A 17650-nucleotide genomic window follows, 5' to 3' on the forward strand; every position below is an offset into this window, starting at 1 on the left:
TTGTCATGAGTAATTTATTTAACTGTAAAGTGATTTTGATAAATATCTATGCACCCAATGTAGATGATAGGGACTTCATCCAAAATCAATTTGCATCCATTCCCAATGTGAACACTCATAAAATTATAATGGCTGGTGACTTTAATTGTGTTTTAAATCCAGACCTAGATAGGTCTCCTTGCCTCAGGGGCAATGACATCTAACACTGCAAAACAATTGCACAGTTTGCAACCAATCACATCTTATCAGACCCCTGGAGATTTCTAAACCCAAATTCAAGAGCATATTCCTTCTACTCACCAGTGCATCATTGTTACTCAAGAATTGATTATTTCTTTATACAGTAGATAACAATTTCTTGCCTACAATTAAATCTTGTATGTACAACGCTATTGTTATCTCCGACCATGCCCCTTGATCATGGAGCTTGTATCACTATGTCCCACATACTCATCTTGCAGCTGGCACCTTAACCCATTTTTATTAGCAGAAGGGAACTGTACAGAATTTATATCCAAGCAAATCAATTTTTATAGAGACAAATACATCCTCAGCGGTCATTGCAGGAATACTCTGAGAAACTCTGCAGGCTTTCTTAAGAGGATAAATTATTTCATATCTTTTCTACAAAAATAAATCGGAAGCTAAGAAGGAATCAGAGCTAATCATTGAAATTACCAGAATAGATCAAAAACATGCCAAGTGTACAAATGAGGCACTTCATAGGAAAAGACAGGTTTTACATACAGAACTCAGCCTTTTGACAACTAAAGGAAAAGAACAACTAATTTTTAAATCAAGATACCATTACTATGGACACGGAGAGAGAATTTTAGCTCCACAAATCCACCAGCAGGAAGTTCACAATGTAATACCAGTAATTACCAACACAGACGGAGACAAAATTATTGATCATAAAAATATAATGCACATATTTAGAGACAACTATAAGTCCTAATATTCTACTTAGTTTAAAGAAGACAAGAAACAACCTAATGCGCTTTTGGATGCATTACAGTTACCACAACTAGATGCTCTTAGTGCAGAGGAACTGGATAAACCTCTGGCACTCTCAGAATTACTAGATGCTATAAGCTCACTTCAAGAGCGGGAAAGCAGCAGGCCTTGATGACTACCCTGCCGAATTTTATAAAAAATTCTTAATTAAGTTAGCTCCCCTTTTATTAGAAGCATTTACAGAAGCTAGAGACAATAAAATTCTACCTCAAACTTTTCGCCAAGCTTTAATTACTGTCTTTCCTAAGCAAAATAAGGACAAAATAAGGATCTCACTTTTGAATAATGATACTCTCCAAAGTTCTAGCTAGAAGAATTGAGATAGTGCTTCCTTCGGTAATATCACAAGACCAAACTGGATTTATTAAAGGCAGACACTTAGCTTCCAATCTTTGACGCCTGTTTAATGTAATATATTCACCCACAAAGTCTAACAAAACACCCCGGAGATGATATTATCGTTGGATGCAGAAAATGCATTTGATATGGTTGAATGCAGCTACCTTTTCACTACAATGGAGAAATTTAGGCTTGGCCCGAACATATGTGTATGGATTAAACTACTATAGAGTATACTAGTCTAGAAGCTTCAGTTTGTATTAATAACATTATTTAAAACTACTTCAAACTAGAACATGGTACAAGACAAGGATGCCCCTTGTCACCACTGCTTTTTGCAATTGCCATTGAGCCACTGGCAGTTCACTGTTGAAATGCTTATGAGACAAAAGGGATTATCAGAGAAGGACCTGAATAGAATATGTCACTACATGCAGATGATATGGTACTATATATATTAAATCCATAAAATACTGTACCTGCAGTCCTAACAGCATTAACAGAATTTCACAAGATTTCTGGTTTCAGAATTAATTTGAATAAAAGTGTGCTCTTTTCAGTGAATTCTCTAGCATACAATACTAGATTGGACACCTTCCCGTTTATCATTGCAAATCAGTTTAAATACCTATGGGTAAACATCACAAGTAAACATAAAGCTATTTATCAACAACATTTTGCTATCTGCATGGAAAAACTTGCATAGATGGTCTACCCTTCATCTCACTTTAGCTGGAAGAATGAACACTGTCAACATGAATATCCTTCCTGAGCTTTTTTTTTATTTCAGAGAATTCCAATATACATCAATAAATCATTTTTTTAAGAAGTTAGATTAAATCATAACCTCATTTGTTTGGAATGGAATGCATCCACATATCCAAAGGGTGACCCTACAAAGACCTAAGGCAGAAAGTGGCATGGCTCTACCTAACGTTCAATATTATTACTGGGAGGCAAATATACAACCTATAAAAACATGGACATTGACACAAATAGATGAACAGACACAGGCTTGGTCCACAATAGAAATAAAATCCTGCAGTACTTCTTTATATTTCTTGCTTTATGCCCCAGTAAATACAAGTTATTGCCAATATACTAACACCCCAATTGTGCTTTATTCACTCAGAAGATGGAAGCAATGTAGGACGTACTTCAAGATAGAGAAGATTTTATCTGTGGTACCTCTGCATGAAAACCACCTTTTTCCACCCTTTCAAATGTATTCAGTTTTTAATGTCTGGAAAACATTCAATATTAAATCACTTAGAGATCTGTACATTGTGGCACGCGGCTGGGGGTGGTGCCCAGCCGGGACGCCCAGGAGGGCTCATTCCTCCTCCGGACCACGAGGGGGCGGCCGCCCTGGTTCCTTTAAGGGCCACGGGTGCAGGGCTTGGAAGCCCAACCCTGTAGGGGCCCGTGGTCTCCGCCAGGGGGCGCCCCCATGCCTGAAGGACCTGGAACCCCAACACTTCCGCCACACCAGGAAGTACTGGGGGGAAGAAGATTGGGAACACCCGGAGGGCTTCCGGGAACACAGCTGGCACTTCCGCCACACAGGGGAGTGTCTAGAGAGTGTCGGGGATCACCTGGAGCCCATCCGGGCACTTATAAAAGGGGCCGCCTCCCTGCAAAGAAGGACTGGAGTCGGGTGAGGAGTGGACAAGGTTTTGGAGGCAGGAGAGAAGGCGGCCTGACGAGCAGGCAGAGACTGAGTGAGAGCCTGGACTTTGGGGGAGATTGGTGCTTTGGCACTGGGTTTGTGCACTTTATTGTAAATATGGTGAATAATAAACGTGTGGTGGACTTGAATACGGTGTCCGTCTGTCTGTGTCCGGGCAGCTTATCACAACATAGACAACGTCTTTACATCCAACAAACAATTACACTTCAAATATAATTTTCCAGCGACACATTTCTTTCACTACATCCAAATTAGAAACTTGGCTAAACAAAACTTGCCCAATTTTCCTCACCTCCCACCTACTTCTATTCTGGAAAAAATATTGATCAATCTTGAGGACTCAGAAAGCATTTTGGTAATATATAAAAACATTTTAAAGTCCCTCCCTTTCAAAGATTCCAGAGTACAGTAGGAAAAGGATCTCTCACTCAACATTTCAGAAAAAGAGTGGAAGGTAGCAATACACAGAATTCACTCAAGCTCCATATGCACAAAATATATAATTATTCAACTTGAAATCATCTGCCAAGCACATCTGTCTTGTTTAAAACTGTCCAAATTGTTTCCAGGGCAAGATCCAACTTGTGAACGTTGCAATCAAGTTCCAGCCTCATTGGCCATATATTTTGGGTGTGCACCAAATTAACATCATTTTGGACCAAAATCTTTAAATGCCTTTCAGAAGCCTTGGTGTCACAATCCCTCCTAACCCATTAATAGCTGTGTTTGGTGTACTTTCAAATGGGCTTAAAGTGGAGAAGGACAAACAAACTGTAATTGCCTTTACTACACTCTTGGCACATAGACGTCTCTTGCTCAACTTTTTTAAAACCTGGCAGGATCTAATCAATAACATTTTAGAATAAGCATTTAAATTGAGGAAGTGGATGCTCTTCTCTTTTTATTTTATGTATGTATGTACAGTATGTATGTATGTGTTTTTCTTACTATTAAAGTTTTACTTTATTGACCTATCTCCCTTTCTCATGGGTGGGGGTTGATTTGGCTTGAACTTAGTTCTGTAAAATTTGACTTGCTTGTATGGAATGTTACTTGCTTTTAATAAAATCAATAAAATGTTAAAAAAAAAAACTAACAGTAAAAGTTAAAATACACATAAATTCAGACTGTAATGTAACACCAACCTAAAGTGGGATTATAAGTAACTATCAATAAAAGTGTCTAATAAGGAAACAAAAATAAATCCTTTTTGCAACTTAATCATTTCCATACAGATTAGTAATGGACACCTTTTAAATTCAGAAAAAAATCTTTTAGTGAAGTAAATGAGTGTCATCCAAGAGCTTTACAGCATATTTATGTAGCGGCACTGTAAGGCAAACCCACTCCAGTGTATATATACAAAAACACACAGAGATGTCTAAAAACCTCCCCTAGTGACCATTTCACATTATGCTCTGAATGCTTTGCTCACACACTTCCCAAGGAATTAATTTCCATTACCACACTTGGACTGCCTCTCCTTCTCAAACCCCACTGGGAATAATAGCAAATTAGCAGAATTAGGGCTCAAACGTAATACCTTAAGTATTCATTACAATGAAACAGAATCTGCGTACAATGCATAGTCTGATTGAGTGACTCTGCAATGTTGATTTTGGAAATATTTTGGCAAGAGCTCTATATTCTTTGGCTCCCGTCTATCTCTCTCTCACCCTTAAAACAGGCAAAAGTATCCCTCAGTCTTTCCTCACATACATGCTTTTATTTATTTTTTTTTAATTTTTAAAAGAGTACAAAAAGCTATTTGATCACAAATCACTGGCTAAAATCTGATAAGGATCATTAAGAACTCAATATCTTTTCATGGAATATGAAAACTGTGCTCCCTGCCCTCATAATATAAAATTGCCTAAAAATAAATATTAAAATGATATCTACTTACATACAATTTTTATCTCTTCACTCTGTAAAATAAGGAGGAAATGCAACTTTCCCAATACAATTCTTCGAGTTTGAACCAGAGGAAATGAAAGTCGCAAATCCTGTACCTACCAAGTAGCCTTCCACTTAGTCTTCCTTATTATACAGCACCCTTTTGGGGGAAAAAGTAAAAAAAAGAAAACTACCTCATTTCCTATCTCAGAGATGGTGTAGAAGAAGGGAAGTATGCTATTTGGCATCTATGGTAGACTTTGACCTCAAAAGCAAGTTATGTGCTTATTAAAAGGTCTTAATCCTTACCCCAGTGGTTTTCTTCAAACTCTCTTTTGTCATTTTCCTATGAATTCGTCTTTTTTCAGTTGAGTTTGTTTTGTTAGTTGTGTCCTGATAATGACAATTAATAATAAATGGACTACACATTGGGCCAAGTGACACTGAATGCTGATATGCTGTAGCTGTTTCTGTGTCATACCCAATCTGGGTTGAAATTGTTTCCATAAGTCAGTCTCTCGTTGGGAGAAAGTGGAGCAATAGCGCTTTTGGATACACGGCAGCTGCAGAGATTTATACTTGGCCATGTGCTCACAGCTAAAAAAAATTAAAGGAACACTTTTTAATGAGAGTACAGCATCAAGTCAATGAAACGTCTGGGATATTGATCTGGGGCCTCATGTATAACGCCGTGCGTAGAACTCACACTATAACATGGCGTAAGCACAAAAGCGGGATTGTGCGTACGCACAGAAAAATCCAGATGCAGGAATCTGTGCACACGCATACTTTCACGTTCTTCCACTACATAAATCCCGATTTGCGTGAAAAGTAACGCACGTGTACTCGCCTTCTGTCCCGCCCCAACTCCTCCCAGAATTACGCCTCTTTGAATATGCAAATCAATATAAATAGCCTTCTGTGAAAAGACAATGGGAAAAGCACAGGGGAAAATATAAGAATTTCAGCGAATACCAAGTGGAGGCAAAGGAAAAACGTACTATTTGTTGGTTTAAACAGTGGTATAATCAACAAAAGAAAGTTGATCGAGTGACAGAGTGTCGGAAAAACTCGAAAGATCAAATTCACAAAGTCGCACAGTGCCCGAAATAAAAAAGAAATCACATATCAAAGTCGCTGTGAAAAGGCGAGTCGTAGCCCACCGTCTGAGTGTCATATGAAAGCTTATTAGGGTACAAACAAAAAAAATAGGCACACAGTGGGAAAAAAGCACGAAATGTCAACTTTAATCTCGAAATTTCCACTTTAATCACGTAGTTTATTTTGCCATTAAAGTAGAACATCATAAACTTCATCTTAAAATCGTTTATTTTACTAGTTTCTCAAGTAGCACGTCAAATGCTTTTTTCTGTGTTCGATCTTCTATGTGCTCTATGTGTATGAATCACTACATGCTTCCGTTCTTTCTCTTTCTCCGACAGGACACAGAATGCATTACATTCGAGATATTACAGCTCTCTGAATAATTAAAATACTGAGATGTATACGTGATATCATTTTCATGATGATCGGAATGAAAGCATGTTATTAAACATGGGAACACGGTGGCGCAGTGATTGTTCATATCTCACGCAAGAGGCTTGCTGCACCATGTGTGACCTTCGATTAAATAATTTATTACAGAAGTACTGTCTCTTTCAAACGTACTAACCTCTAATTCCTGTCCATACTTTTCTTTCTCCAATCGCCACACAATCAGCTGTGTAATAGACGTTAAGCCATTTGAAAGCTTAGAACGCCGATTCTTCAAAACATTTAAGGAACATTGAAATATCTTCGTAGTACATGTTTCATTATTCTATTCGTCTATCCTTCCAGTGTCGCGTCAGCACCAGCAAGAATACAGCGCAAGGCAGGAGTTATCCTTGAACTAGCTATACGCTGCGGCACCGTGTCCTCACTTGTTTAATTATTAGCAATACAGATTATTTAAATGAAGTTAAAGTTTTATCTGTATACTATAAGCAACATATTTTGCTGCATTTCATCTTAAAAATGATATTGTCATCATGCGCGCTTTATAAAGTAGCGCAGGTTGTGCAATATTATAACTGTAGTGCAAGTTTACAGTGAGGTGATTGAGTGTGTTTAGAGTTCTTGGGATGAAACTGTTTCTGAAACGCGAGGTCCGTACAGGAAAGGCTTTGACGCTTTTTGCCGTGTTTGAGGTAGTGTGTACTTGAAACTGTATACCGATAATTCTCTTTCCGATCATCTGCTGCTGTGATTCACACTCAGATACAGTGATATAAATGCTCCGAGTGGTGCAGTGAGAGTAATATGGAAAAAGATGATCCGCAGTTGCAACCCTTAATGGGAGCAGCAAAAAGAACAAGATGCAGTGAGCGTAACAACACTAAAGCAGTTCTGGTATTTGGAATACTATGGCTATTCCCTGGACCATTATATTGCAGCAGGTTAATTACAATCAGATGCATTACACTAATAAACAATATGCAGTTAATTTCAGTGTATTTATAAAGTCGCGTCAGGAATGTGGAGCTAAGAAAGAAAGGATGAGCACACAGGAACAGTAGTTTGACCATTCTGTGGACCATTATATTGTTACAGGTTAATTACAATCAGATGCATTAAATTTATGAACGATATGCGGTTAATTTCAGTGTATTTGATAAAGCCGCCGCCGTGGATGTGGATCTAAGAAAGAGTAACCACACAGGAACAGTAGCACTGCTTTGACACTGGGTGCCACCAGTCTGCAAAACCGGTCGGATAAATTGCGTACGCCAAGGAATGAGTTACCGTGGAAATGTGCGTGGCTTTATGTCAAGTTTAGGTTTTATACATCGCGATTTGAGCGTGGAAAGGTTCGTACGCAACATTTCTGTGCGTACGCACCGTTTATACATGAGGCCCCTGGTCAGTTAAGTAGCAGAGGGGGTTGTTAATCAGTTTCAGCTGCTTTGTTGTTAATGAAATTAACAACAGGTGCACTAGTGGGGCAACATTGAGATGACATCCAAAACATGAATGGTTTAACAGGTGAAGGCCACTGACATTTTCCCTCCTAATCTTTTCTGATTGTTTTTTCACTAGTTTTGCATTTAGCTAAGGTCAGTGTCACTACTGGTAGCATGAGGCGATACATGGACCCTACAGAAGTTGCACAGGTAGTCCAGCTTCTCCAAGAAGGCACATCAATATGTGCCATTGCGAGAAGGTTTGCTGTGTCTCCAAGTACAGCCTCAAGGGCATGGAGGAGATTCCAGGAGACATGCAGTTACTCTAGGAGAGCTGAACAGGGCTGTAGAAGGTCCTTAACCTATTAGCAGGAGCGGTATCTGCTCCTTTGGGCAAGGAGGAACAGGATGACCATTGCCAGAACCCTACAAAATGACCTCCAGCAGGCCATTGGTGGGAATGTCTCTGACCAAACAATCAGAAACAGACTTCATAAGGGTGGCCTGATGACCCGACATCCTCTAGTGGGCCCTGTGCTCACTGCCCAGCACCATGGAACTCAATTGGCATTTGTCATAGAATACCAAAATTGGCAGGTCCACCACTGGTGTCCTGTGCTTTTCAGAGATGAGAGCAGGTTCACCCTGAGCACATCTGACAGACGTGAAAGGGTTTGGAGAAGCCATGGAGAACATAATGCTGCCTATAACATCGTTCAACATGACCGGCTTACTGGGGGGTCAGTGATGGTCTGGGGAGGCATATCCATGGAGGGACAGGCTTAGACAGGCTTAGACAACGGCACCTTGACTGCCATTAGGTATTGGGATAAAATCCTTGGACCCATTGTCAGGCCCTATGCTGGTTCAGTGGGTTCTGGGTCACTCCTGGTGCACATCAATGCCTGGCCTCATTTGGCGAGAGTATGCAGGCAGTTCCTGGAGGATGAAGGAATCGATACCATTGACTGGGCCCCACTCTCGCCTGACCTAAATGGGACATTATGTTTCGGTCTATCCGACGCTGCCAGGTTGCATCTCAGACTGTCCAGGAGCTCAGTGATGCCCTGGTCCAGATCTGGGAGGAGATCCCCCAGAACACCATCCATCGTTTCATTAGGAGCATGCCCCAACATTGTCAGGCATGCATACAAGCACGTTGGGGCCATACAAACTACTGAGTACGATTTTGAGTTGCTGCAATGAAATTTCGGCAAAATGGATTAGCCTGCCACATTATTTTTTCACTTTGATTTTCTGGGTGTTTTTGAATTCAGCCCTCCGTAGGTTGATCATTTTCATTTCCATGAAATGATGTGGCATTATTTCGTTCCTAACACATTACCCAGTTAGTTATTTTGAACAGTTTATATATATATATATATATATATATATATATATATATATATTGTGGTGGATGGCCAGCAGCTTATCCCAGCCAGGATGCCCCTGAAGTTGAAGGATGGGGGAAGGCAGCTTTTTCAGGACATTGCCTCGCCCAAAACACTAGACGGCAGCTCCCCTTGAGTGTAGCGGTGCCCCAGATTCCTGCAGGGCAGCCTGGGATTTGGAGTCCGGTTTCTCAGCCCTGTTAGGTGCTGTTAGTGCCGCCAGGGAGAGCTGTGAAAGGACCTGGGGAGTCATGCTTCCCTTGCAGCCAGGAAGTGCTTGGAAGTCATGAGGATGGAAGCCCCACAGTACTTCAGGGCTGATTAAAGACTTGGGATTCTCCATCTGACCCCGAAGTGCTGACAAGTCACGTGAGAGGAAGAGCAGGAGCACTTCCGGGTCAAGAACTATATAAAGGACTGGTGGAGACCCAGTGGGCAGAGCTTGCTTGGAGGAGTGGAGGAGAGTTTTACAATACAATACAATACAATACAGTTTATTTTTGTATAGCCCAAAATCACACAGGAAGTGCCGCAATGGGCTTTAACAGGCCCTGCCTCTTGACAGCCCCCCAGCCTTGACTCTCTAAGAAGACAAGGAAAAACTCCCAAAAAAAACCTAGTAGGGAAAAAAATGGAAGAAACCTTGGGAAAGGCAGTTCAAAGAGAGACCCCTTTCCAGGTAGGTTGGGCGTGCAGTAGGTGTCAAAAGAAGGGGGTCAATACAATACAATACCACACACAGAACAGAACAAATCCTCAATAAAAAAATAAAAATTTTTTAGAAGTACGGAGCAGAATTTAACAGTTGATGATATCACATAATAAGATTTGGATAATTTTAGACTCCTAGAGACCTCATCCATCAAGCTGCCTCCCCCATTTGGCCATTCCACAGGTGAAACAGTGCTGGGCCAGCCAATCCGATGAAAGGACCCCTCTTTCCCACGATTCCTGCGATCTTCCATCAGGGATGACTTTACCTTAGGCAGGCAAAACAATTTGGCAGGTGGGCCGTGGCACCAAGTGCCACATTTGAGTACCGAGAAGAGAAACAAAATAGGTGAGGGTTAGTATCCAATTCTAACTATCAGGTTACTTATGTTTTAGTGCTAATGACTAACAACAGAGATGCAGTATGTACAGTTAATCAGCAGCTCTAGTCAGGATATGCTAAACTGAAGTAGTGAGTCTTCAGCTAGGATTTAAAAGCTGAGACCGAAGGGGCATCTCTTATAGTAGCAAGCAGACCATTCCACAGTTTAGGGGCCCTGTAACTAAAAGCTCGACATCCCATTGTTATTTTATTAATCCTTGGAACCAGAAGCAGACCGGCATCTTGAGATCTTAATGTGCGCTCTGGTTTGTAAGTCATGATAAGTTCAGACAAGTAAGCTGGACCTTGGCCATTTAATGCTTTATATGTTAAAAGAAGGATTTTGAAATCTGCCCTAAACTTAACCGGGAGCCAGTGTAAGGATTTAAGAACTGGAGTTATGTGTTCGTATTTTCTTGTTCTTGTAATAATTCTTGAAGCTGCATTTTGTATTAACTGGAGGCTGTATAAAGAACAGTTTGAACATCCAGTGAACACCGCATTGCAGTAGTCAATCCTACTAGAGATAAATGCATGAATTAATTTCTCAATATCCTGTTTATTTAGAAAGCGCCTTAATTTCCTAACATTTTTAAGATGGAAGAAACGTGTTTTGGACAACTTTGAAATATGCGCTTTAAATGACATGCTAGAGTCAAAGATAACTCCTAGATTGCGGGCTGATTCAGTAAAATTAATTGGGATTCCAACTGAGTTAAATGATGACAAAATATTGTTATGATCAGCGTCGTTCCCTCCAACAATTAACATCTCTGTTTTATCTGTATTTAAAGACAAGTAGTTCTCATTCATCTACTCCTTTAATTCGCTAACACAACTAATTAAAGACAACATCGGAGAAACTTCATCTGATATAAATGAAAGGTATAACTGGGTGTCATCTACATACGAGTGAAAATTAACATTATGTTTCCTAATGATAGATCCCAGTGGAAGCATGTAAAGTGAAAACAGTAAAGGTCCCAGTACTGAGCCCTGCGGGACACCATATTGAACTTCTGTGTATAATGATGGAGTACTGTCAGGACATTTCTGTACATATTGGAATCGATTTGATAAATAAGAACTAAACCAAGCGAGCACGGTGCCTGTAAGCCCAACATCATTTTCTAGCCTGTGTAGTAAAATAGAATGGTCGATGGTGTCAAATGCTGCACTTAAGTCCAACAACATAATTACAGTGGAGTTTCCTTCATCGGAGGATATCAGAATGTCGTTTTGTGTTTAGTTATTGTGCTTATTGTGCTTATTGTGCTTATTATAGCTGTGCTGATTTGGAAACAATAGTACAGAAAAATAAAAAAGATTAAAAGTCTTCTGAGTGCTTTTAACCTGTGTCCTGTGTCTGTCTGCTGGGAAGAAGGTGGGCAACAGTGCCACCAAGTGTCCATTTACTTACTATATATACAGTATATATATATAATTAATTTTCAAAGTTGGAACAACTTTTATTAGCAAATTGTATGGCACAAATATGATGTTAGATTGCACCTTGAGCCAAACCCAACCAACACAGTGTGCAAGGCAGGAAACAAACCCCGGGCAGGGCATCAGCCCACCGCAGGGCACGCACACCCACACACCAAGCACACAGTAGGGACAATTTAGAATCGCCAATGCACCTAAACTGCATGTCTTTGAACTGTGGGAGGAAACCGGAGTACCCGGAAGAATCCCACGCAGACACGGGGAGAACATGCAAACTCCACACAGGGAGGACCCGGGAAGCAAACCCAGGTCTCCTAACTGCGAGGCAGCAGCGCTACCCACTGCGCCACCGTGCCGCCCATGACTGTTTCTAAGATTTTAAATAAACTCTGTTAATAAACTGCTTAAAGTTTGCACAATAAAAGATTTATTTCTTTTTTTTTGCACTAACAGCCACTCTGTATCCATCGCCTTACTTGTCGCACTGGCCCCCTGGTCCTATTTCCTTCATGGCCTGGGTATTTTGCTTTGCTTTTCAAGGTCAAGAACACTGAGTCATAACAGATCTTTTCATTAAAATACATATGTCTTTCTGAAGGGTAAAAAAACATTTTAAATCTTATCTTATTGTATTTTTATTACTAGATTTTACCGGTTGACTTCTTTTTAACCAAACTAAAAACACACCAACACCATTTATAACCCTCTGTAACCCTCTGGTGTTTAAAATTTGGAGTTTTTTTAGTTTATTTATTATTCATAATATTTGATTTGTGTGTTTTATATTAAATAGAATGTAGCTTTTAAGTGAATAAACTGTGACTAAGACTATTGCTTTACTATAGGGCTATAGGGAAAGCTAGAGTTACATTTAAATATGTGCATTTAATCAATAGTTCACCAGCAGATACAGGTGAATGAGGACAAGTATTCAAGGGGCTTTTAAGAAAGGTAAAAGTTTCAAAAGACAGTGTGGGACAACCAGACAGTATGAGATAACTTTAGAAAATGGATCCACTAGATCTGTTATTGTTTTGAATCATTAGTTGAACAAATTGAAAGGAATAAAAATGTATTTGAACACAGCATTGAATTTTGGGATGCAAATAGACATGCTAATACAGAGAACTTGGGAGGGGGTGGGATATGTAAATATACAGGAAACATTAGGAAGAAGTATTACCTGTTATGTTTAAGCTCAGAAAACCTAACCAGCGAGTATACTTGAAAGCAAAATATGAAATTCTGGCTCTTGGAGACTTTATTATTTAACTTCATAATTGGCTTAAAGTAACTTCAGGTTGACAGAAGGGCAAGACCAAGGTTAAATTCTCAAATTCTCCAATTTTTGGCAAATAACCAACAGGACCAAGAGGTCATAACCATAACCATCAAGCCATGGTATAAAACAAAGCACCTATTGGTGTGACATATATTCAGCTCTAGAGAGAGATGGACATGAGGCAGATAATATGCTTTTCAAAACAGAGGTATGGAGGGCGGCACGGTGGCGCAGTGGGTAGCGCTGCTGCCTCGCAGTTGGAAGACCTGGGGACCCGGGTTCGCTTCCCGGGTCCTCCCTGCGTGGAGTTTGCATGTTCTCCCCATGTCTGCGTGGGTTTCCTCCGGGCGCTCCAGTTTCCTCCCACAGTCCAAAGACATGCAGGTTAGGTGGATTGGTGATTCTAAATTGGCCCTAGTGTGTGTGCTTGGTGTGTGGGTGTGTTTGTGTGTGTCCTGCGGTGGGTTGGCACCCTGCCCGGGATTGGTTCCTGCCTTGTGCCCTGTGTTGGCTGGGATTGGCTCCAGCAGACCCCCGTGACCCTGTGTTCGGATTCAGCGGGTTGGAAAATGGATGGATGGAAAACAGAGGTATGATGCAGGTTTCAGTATGAGAAAACTCTGCCTGCTATTAAAAGGCAAATTATGAAGACACACTGAAAACAACATGCAGGCTAACGACAAAAGTGCATTACCAGTTACAAAGTAAATATGCAAACTGACCGTGCCTACTTCATTATGGAGCATCTTTTTAAGGAATGCCTTAGTTGGATTAAGAAGAATAGACATGGATATCTCTGTCTCCTTTATTATGTTGAGGCAAAGCTAGCTATTTCAGATATTGATTTGAATCGTTCAGGTTGTATCATTAACTTGTAATATTTAACGCCTGGTTTCTCTGCAGATAAACATGAGTAATGATTAAATTGAAATCTGATTATTTCCTCACTGGAACTGTCCTTTTTTATTGATATCATCTGCCACCAGTGTTCTTGTTTGAGTCATTTCTTATTAGTTTAACTCTTTCAAAAGTAACAACCTGGCCTTTTTGGAGTTTGTGTTTTATGTTGGTCGAGATGCAAGTTGTGCTCATTTTACTAGAATTGTGCAGCCCTTTCAGGGGTAGCAATGAGAAAGCTGAGGCATATAGGTATCTCCCTGTTAAGGTATTATGAAATTCCCTTTCAAAGGTTATCTAAAAACAGTAAATCCCAGCAGGAGCGCAGCTCATGAAGTGGCTCCTTTCCTTTGCTTAGGTATTCTAGCAAGGTAGTAATAGGTCTTTTTTAGGTAGAGGGGATGGCATCAGGAAAAGATTAGAGAACATGCAAAAACTATATAGAAAGATATAAGTAAAATAGTACTGGAATGGGTTATACTCCTCACTGGCATCTCAGGCTGCATTCACAGTAACTTACTTTGACAGGGTTTCACTAAGTGTTGCACTCTGTATTGGCACATCTTAAGATGGTTTCTAATTTTATGTCTAAGTAGACTTCATTTAGCAGGCATTAGGGTGCTGATGAACCTCACAAGTACCAATGGTTCTTTTAGAAGGGGCCTACAATATAGCAAGGATGGGACCTCAAAAGCCAGCTACAATATACTGCCAGACCATTAGATGAAATAGTGTGACCCTGCTGTGTAATGATACGGACAGATAGCACACAAGAAGACCTGTGCAACCAGAACACCAGCTGCTACCAGAGAAAGTAGTAACCGACGAGCCCAAGGATTTGATAAGGAAGCCACAGTCTTGGAAGTCAATGTCTTGAGGAAGTGCAGCATAACAGGATGCTCTGCCAATGAACCCTGGGTTTTGAGTTGGTAGGAACATAAATTATTTATTTATTTGTTTTAGTATAGCTTGTGGTTTTAAACTCCACTTCACCCTCTCATTTAGTTTGTTTTAAAAAATGTTAAGGAAAAGGCAACTGTACTTATAAAGTACTGTTTAGATCAGGCCAGGTCTAATAGCACTACCAGGTTACATTTATAATTTCCATATTCTGAAGGCATATAGCCTCAAAAAATGCACTAAAACACAAGTTTTAGTTTGAGCTAGACCTGTTTACCCAAGGTGACTTCCAAGATCTGAATACACTGGAATATTTTTACAATGGACCACAAGCTGTATCAGTGACTTGATCAGGGTCATATGGCGAATTGAAGGCAGGCAAACATGTGTTTTAAAGTACAATGACCTACCTACTAGATCACACTGCCGCCAAAATGCAGCATAATTACAAGAAATAACAATTTTCTGTCTGATTTCTATGTTGCCAAAACACTAGTGGAAATTTTCCATTTTGACTTTGAATTAGGGTAATTTTTGGCTAACAGCCTACTATTACAAGGAAAAGTATAAATGCATCATATGTCAAGACAAATTCCAGACCTAATTTCCTTATTCTGCATCTATTTCCACATGTTTTAGAGCATAGCTTAGCTCTTGCTTATATGTTAAAAAAAACTCTTCCAGAAGACTTACAGATGACTTGTGACAAAAATGACTAATAATGTACTGTTTGTTATTCAGAAGATCAGACTCTGACTACTGTATGTTTAAAATGAGATTTGAAACTAGCTACAAGGCTCTGAAGAATTTTCAGTATCTTAACTCATAAATCACTGGATTCTCTGAAGATGATCTACAGTATATTAGTACACTAGCAAAATACCCGCGCTTCGCAGCAGAGAAGTAGTGTGTTAAAGAGGTTATGTAAACATATATATACATATACATATATACATATATATACATATCTACATAGACACATATCTACATATACATATATATATATACATATACACATCCACATATATATATATATATATATATATATATATATATATATATATATATATATATATATATATATATATATATATACACACACATATCAACATATATATTCACATACATATACACACATACATACACACACACATACACATATATACATATACACATACATACATAGTGCGTTGTAACACGGGCTGTGATTGTTACATGGGAGGGAGACGACAAATCACAGCTTCCCGCTTTCTAATTGGGCCTGTGATTGGTGCTTTGACGGATGCCCAGATCCCACAGTATCTCCCCTTAGGAGAGGTGTTAGGCAAGTGTAATTGAATAGCAGTGCTGCAAGTTTAGCTTTACACCTGTTTTTAAGGCTTATTCACTGAAAGGGGTTTTCATGAAAAAGTTAGGGCTTTGCTACAGGATACACCCTCCACAAGTTAAGGAAGTAAAAATAAAGGTATATATTTCTGTTTTATTTAAACCTTTTAAGTTTGTATGTGGGAGGTATGGTGGCGCAGTGAAAGGTGCCAGTTAGGAGACCCAGGTTCGCTTCCCTGCGTGGAGTTTGAATGTTCTCCCCGTGTTTGTCTGGGTTTCCTCCGGGTACTCCGGTTTCCTCCCACAGTCCAAAGACATGCAGGTTAGGTGCATTGGCGATTCTAAATTGTCTGTGGTGTGTGGGTGTGTGCGCCCTGCGGTGGGCTGGCACCTTGCCCGGGGTTTGTTTCCTGCCTTGTGCCATGTGTTGGCAGGGATTGGCTCCTGTATTTAGGATATAGCGGGTTGGATAATGGATGGATGGACATTTGTATGCATAGCCCCATTTGCCCGTTTTTGTTTTTTTTCTTTCTTCAGTAATATTTCAGCAAACCCGGAGCTTGTCAGTTCAAATCCTTGTACTGACACCACTGTGTGACCCTGAGGAAGTCACTTCACCAACCTGTGCTGCAAATAACAAAAGTAATGTAACAAATTGTACCTCAGATGTTGCAAGTTGCTGGAATAAAGGCATAAGTCAAATAGATAAATATGTATTATACACATAGGAACTATTCATTTATTTTCAGTTAAGTCATCTGCAGCAAACCTTTATAAATGAGGGGTTCTCCTTTTTAGATAGTGCAAACTGTTTCTTCTTCATTGAGGTTTTCTCTTGGAGAGCTTTTTTCATTTCATTGAAAATTAAAGCAGCAGCTGCCAAAATATGTAGCTTTCTTATTAATTTTTCAACATTGTGTAAAATAACTTTATAAAGTAACATAAAAGGTTTAAATACTGGTTATCCTTTTACACTAAAATATTACTAAAGAGATACAAAAAAAGTAAAATGCATATGTTGTTTTTCTTTAAGGACATTAAATATTACTGAAGAAAGAAAAAAAAAAATGAACAGCCAAATGGGGCTATGCATACGAACTTAAAAGGTTTAAAATAAACAGAAATATATACCTTTATTTTTACTTCCTTAACTTGTGGAGGGTGTATCCTGTAGCAAAGCCCTAACTTTTTTCGTGAAAGCCCGTTTCAGTCAATAAGTCTTAAAAAGAGGTGTAAAGATATTGACAATAAGCTACGCAAACCCACCAAGACATGCAATCGTTTAAATCAAGTCGAAAAACACCATCCCATACTATTAGTTAACGATTAATACATTTCTATATGTATTGTAAGCATACAATACAACTGATAATATGTTGCGCTTATTTATCTGGTGTACCGACATTTTTGTGCGTTTAACGGCTGAAA

The sequence above is a fragment of the Erpetoichthys calabaricus genome, chromosome 4 (genome assembly GCF_900747795.2).
Source record: "Erpetoichthys calabaricus chromosome 4, fErpCal1.3, whole genome shotgun sequence".
NCBI classification, from domain to species: Eukaryota; Metazoa; Chordata; class Cladistia; order Polypteriformes; family Polypteridae; genus Erpetoichthys; species Erpetoichthys calabaricus.